The 9,258-nt window shown below is 43.6% G+C and overlaps 1 long non-coding RNA gene across 1 annotated transcript in view; it reads left to right on the top strand.

The window, feature by feature from the left end:
• Window positions 1-3,219: 3,219 nt before the first annotated feature.
• Window positions 3,220-9,258, top strand: part of LOC126992389 (uncharacterized) — a 43,278-nt gene continuing 37,239 nt past the window's right edge. The window contains exon 1 of the long non-coding RNA XR_007746524.1: window positions 3,220-3,909. This is a non-coding gene — a long non-coding RNA (uncharacterized LOC126992389). The remainder of the gene's footprint in view (window positions 3,910-9,258) is intronic.

The raw sequence follows: 9,258 nt of genomic DNA, 5'->3' as shown, positions 1-9,258 counted from the left end.
TTCCCCAGACTTGTCTTGGGGGGTAGGGGGGGCTGGGGTGGTGGAGGGGGAGAAGTAGTTGTTCCCTAGTTTTACCCCAAATTGTTTATGATCGATGACACTTTGTGAACGAGGAACAATGGCATAAAACTTAAATGTAAACAAGGAAATTCAGACTGCACCAAATTTTTCTACACCAACGTTGTAGTGCGAGAATGGAATAAGCTCCCACCGTCAGTGGTCCAGTGTAACACGATTGACTCCTTTAAAAACAAGCTCGACCGTCACTTCCTTGAACTTAATATTAACTAGAGTAGAAAAGCAATGTTTTGGAGCCCTCTGATTAGTGTAGATTCACTTAGGTTTAAGGACAGACCACCTAGTCTGGACCATGGGGTCTGTGTGGTCTGATTTTCTATGTAATTCACGTTACGGTGGTCGCAGGTTCGATCCCCGGCGCCGGCAAACCTTTACTTGTCTGGATTAATTTCTCGCGTATTTCGTTACACTCAGTGGCCGTGTGGGAGTGGAGAAAAGAGCAAAATCCTGGCATTTCACACACACACACACACACACACACACACACACACACACACACACACACACACACACACACACACACACACACACTCACCTCGCCCCGGGCACGGAGTCTTGGGGTCACCACTGGACGGAGGCTGCTGTGTGGAGTGCTGACCGTGACGGCGGCACCAGCACCAGCGGGAGTCAGCACCACCAGCAGCAGCAGGAGTCAGCAGGGGCAGCAGCAGGAGTCAGCACCACCAGCAGCAGCAGGAGTCAGCACCACCACCAGCAGCAGGAGTCAGCAGGGGCAGCAGCAGGAGTCAGCACCACCAGCAGCAGCAGGAGTCAGCACCACCAGCAGCAGCAGGAGTCAGCAGGGGCAGCAGCAGAAGTCAGCACCACCAGCAGCAGCAGGAGTCAGCAGGGGCAGCAGCAGGAGTCAGCACCACCAGCAGCAGCAGGAGTCAGCAGGGACAGCAGCAGCAGGAGTCAGCAGGGGCAGCAGCAGGAGTCAGCAGGGGCAGCAGCAGCAGGAGTCAGCAGGGGCAGCAGCAGGAGTCAGCAGGGGCAGCAGCAGCAGGAGTCAGCAGGGGCAGCAGCAGCAGGAGTCAGCAGGGGCAGCAGCAGCAGGAGTCAGCAGGGGCAGCAGCAGCAGGAGTCAGCAGGGGCAGCAGCAGGAGTCAGCAGGGGCAGCAGCAGCAGGAGTCAGCAGGGGCAGCAGCAGCAGGGGCAGCAGCAGGAGTCAGCACCACCAGCAGCAGCAGGAGTCAGCAGGGGCAGCAGCAGGAGTCAGCAGCAGCGTGTTTACAGCAGTAGTAATCGGTCGGAAGTTTCGCCTTTGTAACGGCACACTCCCTGTTGTGTCTACTGTCTGGGGCTATTATTTTCCTCTTTTCTTTCATTCTTTTTTCTCTTATTGTCCAAAACTTGTGTACTGTTGCTTTTGTTTCTTCGGTGTGTTCATTTTCAAATAATTTTCCAATGGTGTCGTCCTCTTCTTCTTCCTCGTAAGGCCGCTGCAGCCTCGCACACTTTTTCCTTTCCTCTGCACAGGCCGGGCACCAGAGCAGGAAGTGTCGCAGGTCTTCGTTTTCAGCTTCACACATGTCGCACTTGGTTTCCTCTTGCCGGTGTGTTTCTGTCTTTTAGTTGCATGTTGTTTGTCCTGCATCTGAATGGAGTGAGTAGTGAGTCGCCGCGTGGGTCGGAGGTGCTGCGCCTTGCTTGCGAAAGCGCTGAGTCGACATGGCTGGCCGAGCCAAGAACTCGGTGGAGTTCTGTTACGTTTGTGCGGATCCCACAGGCGATAAGTGGACAGGGTGCTGTCTGTGCCCTAATTAAGTGGTGTCATCTGGTGTGCTCATCTGCCTGGAATTAAGTCGGAGAATATATCTAAAGTAAATTGGATTTGCAACCCATGCCTTCATAAAGCATCTCTGGCTACCAAAATTGTGGAAAAAATGGAAGAATTCAAGCTGGAATTGTCTAAGGAAATATCAGAAGTGAAACAAGAAGTTTAGTCACGAGCGGTCAGCGTGAAGGAGGAGCTGGGGGAGGTGGCGCCTAAGTCTATATATACCAAGTCAAGTCACTCTGCATCAAAACTGCGACCGGTACGCGCAGGAGGCGGTTTTGGGGCGGAGCAGCGGGATGACGTCACTTGGAGCTAAAAAAAAAAATACCCGCCAGTTCAGGGGTGACTAAAATTGCGGCCGTGTGTGCACTCTGGATGTGCATTCTCGCCTTCTTTCACAGCGCGTTCAGGCAAGCCGCTGACGAACAAATATGTCTTTTTATTATGCTATTGCGTGACTGTAATGCCAATGCCTACAAACGGCGGTGTGGGGTGTGAGGAAGGGCATGATGAAGTGATTGATTTAAATTAGTCCGCCTTTCCTCGTTTTCTCTAAATCCCTGTTTCTACGTTCTCTAGTTTGGCTCCAAGCAGTGTCACGCATAAACCACGCCTCGGCCGTGTCTCCTCCCACAAACCTGCGTATGACTTGACTTGGTATATATAGACTTAGGGTGGCGCAGGATGTGGCGGACGTGTTGCAGCGAGCCGAGCATGTGGAGTCAGCAGATGCAACTTGGGCTGAGGTCATCAAACGTAAGAAGAAAGTTATGAAGAACTTGTTGTCAAGGCCTCTGAACAAGATAAAAAGGCTACAGAGTTGAAAGGTGAAGTTTCTGAAGCATTACGTGACATTCAGATTACTGATTCAAGATTCACTATTGGAGGTAATATTATAATTAATGAACTTTGATGATGAGAATATGAGGAATGAGGCAGCCCAAAAATTGCAATCTGTGGAGAAAGTCAGTACTGAAAGTGTGGGAAAACTGAGGCCAAAGATCATGATTTGTAATGTGCACAAGGAGGAGACTGGGGATAAGATAATTGAGACACTGCTTAAAAGAAATGAGTTCCTACACTCGATTCCACAAGTTGAGGAGAAAATTGAGAAAATTTTTAGTAAGCCCGCTGCCGGTGGCACAGCGCATTATATCCTGAAATGTGATCCAACTGTTACAGAGCTAATCTACAAGCACCATGATATAATAAAACTTGAATGGGTGGTGTATACTGTGAGAGACAGATACCATGCAATAATATGTTATCATTGTCAGAGATATGGTCATATTGAGTCCAAATGCACGGCCAAGGCCAATGGTGAGAACCCAGTATGTTATAAATGTGCAGGAGAACATAAAGCCAAAGACTGCCCCGGGACTGAGAGCAAATATATAAATTGTGTGAGGTACAAGAAGTCTGAAGTCAATCACTCGGCGAATAACCAGTGTTGGGTAGTTTTTCAGACTGAAATTGAGAGAATTCGTAACATAACTGATCATGGCTACGAGTTCCTCAGATACAAAGACAAAATGTGGTCTGCTAAATGTTTAGTCTGTGGGAAATAAAACTCTAGATATCCGTGATTTCATCAAAGAAAAGGATCTTGACATTTTAGCGGTAACTGAAACATGGCTAAATGACTACGACGTCGCCAAGATTCGTGAGATGACGCCAGGGTTGGAGTAATTGTAATTGTAATTTAATTAGAATGTAATTAATTACATTAAAGTATGTAATTGTAATTGGATGTAGAACTTAATGAAGTAATTGTAATTATAATTAATTACATTATAAAGTAATTGTAATTTAATTGTAATTGCGAAAAAAGTAAGTCATACTAAAATTCTGATAATCCTTGTTTTTACTGCTATGGTGGCAAATATGTAAATACTGTATATGATGAAGTATGGCAACCCTTACTGGACAACCTACGTATTATACGAGAATCAGACGCGTCCACTTTTCCCTGTTTGGTGGACTGGGACATATTTCATTGCTTCCTAGACCGTCATACGGCAAAGTCCTCCTCTTGACTTTCTATTGTAAAGGTAAGAAAGACATTGTATAGTAATCTGTTCCCTGATGAATGATGATGATGACTGTAGTAGCTGAGATGGTGATGATAGTTCATTGGATGATGTCATGATGAAATGATGTAATAGTGATTAGTGGTGATGGTGACCAGTGTCATAGTAATAGGCTAATTTGTTGGAAAGTTAATCGCTGTAGGTGTAGGCTTGTGCTGATAGGAAAGTAGTAGTCTAGTAGTACAGTAAAGTGGTAGTAATGATGGTGAAAGTAATAGCAAGATGGTGATGTTAAAAAAAATAATGATGACGATCATATAGCACTAACAGGGAAATAATTATGAAAAAAATTGATGATGCTGAATTGGTGATGTGGTGATGCTGGTGATAGTAATATTAATAATAATGGTGACAAGTATTATGACTGTGATAGTAGAAGGCATATTTTATTGATAGTGGTGAGTAGTAGGATATGATACTACCATACTACATACTATCTTTCTTTGTCTATCTGCCCCTCTCTTTGTCTGTCTGTCTGTCTGTCATTCTGTCTCCTACCTACCCCCTCATTTCTTCGACGATCTCTCTGTCTGTCTGTCTGTCTCTGTGTGTGTCATTATGTCCCTCCCTCTCTTCTCCTTTCGACCCACACCCTCTCTTCATCCTTTGCCCTCACACTATTCCCTCTCTCCATTTCCCTTCCCGCCCTTCCTGTTTATCTGTCTGTATGTATAGCACCACTCCCCCAGTCCCCACCACCTACTGTACCACCCCTTCTCCCTCCCCCTCTGCCTACCCGTTTAGCCTACATCCACCTCTCTCTCTCTCTCTCTCTCTCTCTCTCTCTCTCTCTCTCTCTCTCTCTCTCTCTCTCTCTCTCTCTTTTCAATAAATGACAACAGCACGCACGATGCTAGTGTTTTTCTTTTCAACCAAAGCTTACTGTTGGACACTGAGTAATTATAATTGTAATTATAATTGACTGTCTCTTGTATAATTGTAATTGTAACTGTAATTGAACTTCACATGAGTAATTGTAATTATAATTGCAATTTAAAGTTTTAATAATGTAATTGTAATTGTAATTAAGATTTTGAATTGTAATTACTCCAACCCTGGATGACGCCATGCAGTAACTCGTACCTTTCTACATGTTCCGAGGGAGACAAGAAGGGGTGGTGGTGTTGGGATCTTTCTTTCGAATTCTTTTAAGAAGATTCAGAGAAAAGCATCAGAAAGGTGGGATACTTTTGAATTAGTGCAAGTCATCTGTGAAATTGATAGAAGGAAATGCACATTTATTGTGGTGTATCGACCTCTAGATACAGGAGCAGAGGTCTTTATTGATGAATTTCGCACATTTTTGGAGTCTGTGGATATGGTGAGTGCAAATGTGTTCATCTGTGGTGACTTTAATCTATGGATTGATGATCTTGAAAATTCTTCTGCCATGGCCTTCGCTGAGATGATGGACAGTTTCAACCTGATTAATAAAGTTAACGAGATGACTTCTTTAGGGGGTCATGTGCTAGACTTGGTTTTCAGCGATATAGACGGTGATCTAGTGTAAGGGGTGTGTGTCGATGAAATATGCTGTATATCCCCGGTGCATAAATTGGTAACCTTTGAAATTTCATACGTGAGGGAAGCAGTGCAGAGGAAAAAAATTACGTTCAGATTGCGAAAAAAATTTCAACCAGAAATATTGATTAACTCTGTAATACAGGAAATTACTATTAAATGTCGTGAAATCTGTGAACATGGCTCGGTGTTACGTGGAAATTGTGCTACCTGGCTGGTTAAGCTATATAATGGTTTAGCTAAAGATGAGTATAACAGCCTCTGTCCTCTGATTGAAAAGGAGATAATGTTGAGAGATCATGCACCTTGGTTTAATGCAGAAATACTGTGGGCAAAAAGAGAGAAGAAGAAAAAAGAAAGACTGTGGCGTAGGCAAAAAACAGATGAGGCAAGAAGAGCATACCAAGAGGCAAGAAACAGATGAGGCAAGAAGAGCATACCAGGAGGCAAGAAACAGATGAGGCAAGAAGAGCATACCAGGAGGCAAGAAACAGATGAGGCAAGAAGAGCATACCAGGAGGCAAGAAACAGATGAGGCAAGAAGAGCATACCAGGAGGCAAAAAACAGATGAGGCAAGAAGAGCATACCAGGAGGCAAAAAACAGATGAGGCAAGAAGAGCATACCAGGAGGCAAGAAACAGATGAGGCAAAAAGAGCATACCAGGAGGCAAGAAACAGATGAGGCAAAAAGAGCATACCAGGAGGCAAGAAACAAGAAAATCGGCTTGTGATAAAACGGAAAAGAGAATACTATCGGAATAAGGTTGTGGAGGCAGGGCCTGACATCAATAAATTATATAAGGTGCTTGACAGTTTGACTGGAAACAGAAAGCTTAACAAGCTTCCAGATGGTTTCTCGGATGAAGTGCTGGCAAATAAGTTTTTAGACTTTTTTGACAAGAAAATTGAGAGTTATCATGAACTTTAGAGGCGACGGTTACCATGGATCCGCTGTGGAAACTCCAGTCCCTGAAATAAAGTTAACAGGCTTTCAACAAGTGGATGTGGCTGTGGTGAAAACTATCATACACAGGTGAAACTGACGTACTGTGATAACGATCCCTTGCCGATAAGTGACATCATTAAGAGTGAAAACTTTAGTGATTTCTTAAATGTTATGACTGTGATGGTTAACACTAGTATTGAAAACAAGACTTTCCCAGAGAGTGAGAAAGCGGCGATCGTGAAACCTATCGTTAAAGGCAAACTGGACCCACAGTGTTTAAGTTCCTTTAGACCAGTATCCAACTTGACGTTTCTATCTAAGATACTTGAAAATGTGATCTTAAATCAGCTAATGAAGCATTTGCTAGTGGTGCAGGCTTTACCGGACAATCAATCTGCCTACAAAAGGCTTTACTCAACTTAAACTACTCTCTGTTCTGTGGTAAACAATTTGCTTGTACTCATGGATGAAGGGAAGTGTGGTGTTCTGATTTTGTTAGACTTGAGTGCTGCGTTTGACACGGTGGAGCACAGTCTATTGCTTCAGGGTTGTAAGAATATTGGAATTGAGGGTGGCGCGCTGGATTATCTGAGGAGTTACCTTAAGAACAGAACTTACTGTGTGCAAATAGGTGTGATACTTGACTGCACTCTATCATTCAAAGAACAGATCAATCAGGTGGTGAGAATGGCAGGCTACCATCTGAGAAATATTGCATTTGTCAAGAAATACCTGGATGATAAGACTATGAAGATGCTTATATATAATCATGTAACTAGTAAGCTGGATTATTGTAACTCACTTTATTATGGCCTTCCTAAATATCTGCTGAAGAAACTACAACTTGTTATGAACAGAGCTGCAAGGCTAATAAAGGGTCTGCCCCCCCGTGAGAGAATAACACCTGCACTTATAGACTTGCATTGGCTACCCATTAAGGCACGAATAGTTTACAAAATGTGTCTTGACTTATCAAGCAACGCGACTTGGTAAACCTTGTTATTTGAGAAATATACTACAGGATTTTCATTTGGACACCACCATGTCAGTGAGACACAGTACAGGACGGTATAGACTCCATGAGCCCAGGGTCAACCTGGAATTGGGTTTCAGAGCATTTGAGAAGAGTGCCCCGGCTCTATAATGAGTTACCCGGGATGTTAAGAACAGTGACAGTCTGGCAATCTTCAAGAAAGTGCTGGACTCACTCATTCACTAAATCCTACGACTTAACAAATATGAGGATTGAGGACAACTTTAGGTGCTAATATTACTGTTATAATGTTAGCGGCCCTGTGGAGCGCTGCCACGGCGGCGGACCGGGGCCCGAAACCTCATCAACGGTAAACGGTAAACTTGTCATGGGCCACGTGGCTGACACACTACCCAAGCTCCATCAATGCAAAGGCACTTTGCTTCCTTTCCGTTACCTGCTTGCAGAAAACTTTAGCATATGGAGTGAAAAATTAGTGTAAACTAATTATCTGAGGGTGGAGGGGCCCTGATTCCATTACTCACCGTACTGCTCTCTTTATTGTGTTAACACACACACACACACACACACTAGAATGTAGTTGCTGCAATAAATTTTCTGTGCGATTCCAAGGTATTGTGAAGATGAGTTATCAATGAGTTCAATAACATTTAATTTAATTTGATTTAATTGAAATACTTATAATTTTTGATTGAAAAATAATACAGTAAAATACTAAAGCCATGTAAATGTTTCATTTTGCTTGAGGGTCAAAATACGTTTAGAGAATACTGTATGAAAATGTCTTCAACATATTATAATGACATGGTACCCATGAAAATGAAGACTGTGCAACCTTATAAATTAGGCCTTGCAGTTAAATTATAAACTTTGTATCCCCTCTGTGGCATGTTGCTACAGCCGAAGGCTAGGCAGCAAGGCATTGTTACATTAAAAAGCAGTTGAATCCTCTTCCTAAATAGGTAAAATTATGTTTTATTACCTCAGTTCAAAGTCGGCGCAGTGCTTGACGGGCCATACACAGAATAAAAATGAGAGAATGAGAGAGGGAATGGAAATGGCAGAATGGGAGAGAGGGAATAAGAATGAGATTGAGAGAAAATGAAAATGAGGGTGAATGAAATGAGGGAGAATGATAATGAGAATGAGAAACAGAGAGACTGAGAGAGAATGAGAATGAGATTGAGAAAATGAAAATGAGGGTGAATGAAATGAGGGAGAATGATAATGAGAATGAGAAACAGAGAGACTGAGAGAGAATGAGAATGAGATTGAGAGAATGTGAGAAAAAGAAGAGAGAGGAGAGAATGAGAGAGAGAGAGAGAGAGAGAGAGAGAGAGAGAGAGAGAGAGAGAGAGAGAGAGAGAGAGAGAGAGAGAGAGAATGTTGGAGAGAGAGAGAGAGAGAGAGAGAGAGAGAGAGAGAATCAAATGAAAGAAAGAATGAGATGGCAAGCTTCAAAGAGAAAGTAAAGAGATGAAGATGGAGAGATTAATAAACAAATTAGAGAAATAACACATGAAACAAAACAGTGTGAGATAAAGATAGGAAAAGAGTAACTGAAGAAAAGAAGGGAACCATGAAAAAAATGAAAGAAACACAGACAAATATACTCTCACTCTCTCTCTCTCTTCGGTATATTATAAGCAATGAGTTCCATCATTACGTGTCCGTGGTGCAGTGGTTAGCGTGGTCTGGGTTTGAACCCCGGCCCGGGCAGTCGGCGTGCAGTCCACCCAGCTGTTCATCCTTCCTTTCGGGCTGGTCGATAAATGGGTACCTGGGGACACCTGGGAAAGGCACGCTGGGGTAACCCTGGTGACACACTGGCCCTGCGTCCCGGGGTGA

This window comes from Eriocheir sinensis, unplaced genomic scaffold, assembly GCF_024679095.1.
Source record: "Eriocheir sinensis breed Jianghai 21 unplaced genomic scaffold, ASM2467909v1 Scaffold453, whole genome shotgun sequence".
Taxonomy (NCBI): domain Eukaryota; kingdom Metazoa; phylum Arthropoda; class Malacostraca; order Decapoda; family Varunidae; genus Eriocheir; species Eriocheir sinensis.
This window is presented reverse-complemented; position numbering and strand designations above follow the sequence as displayed.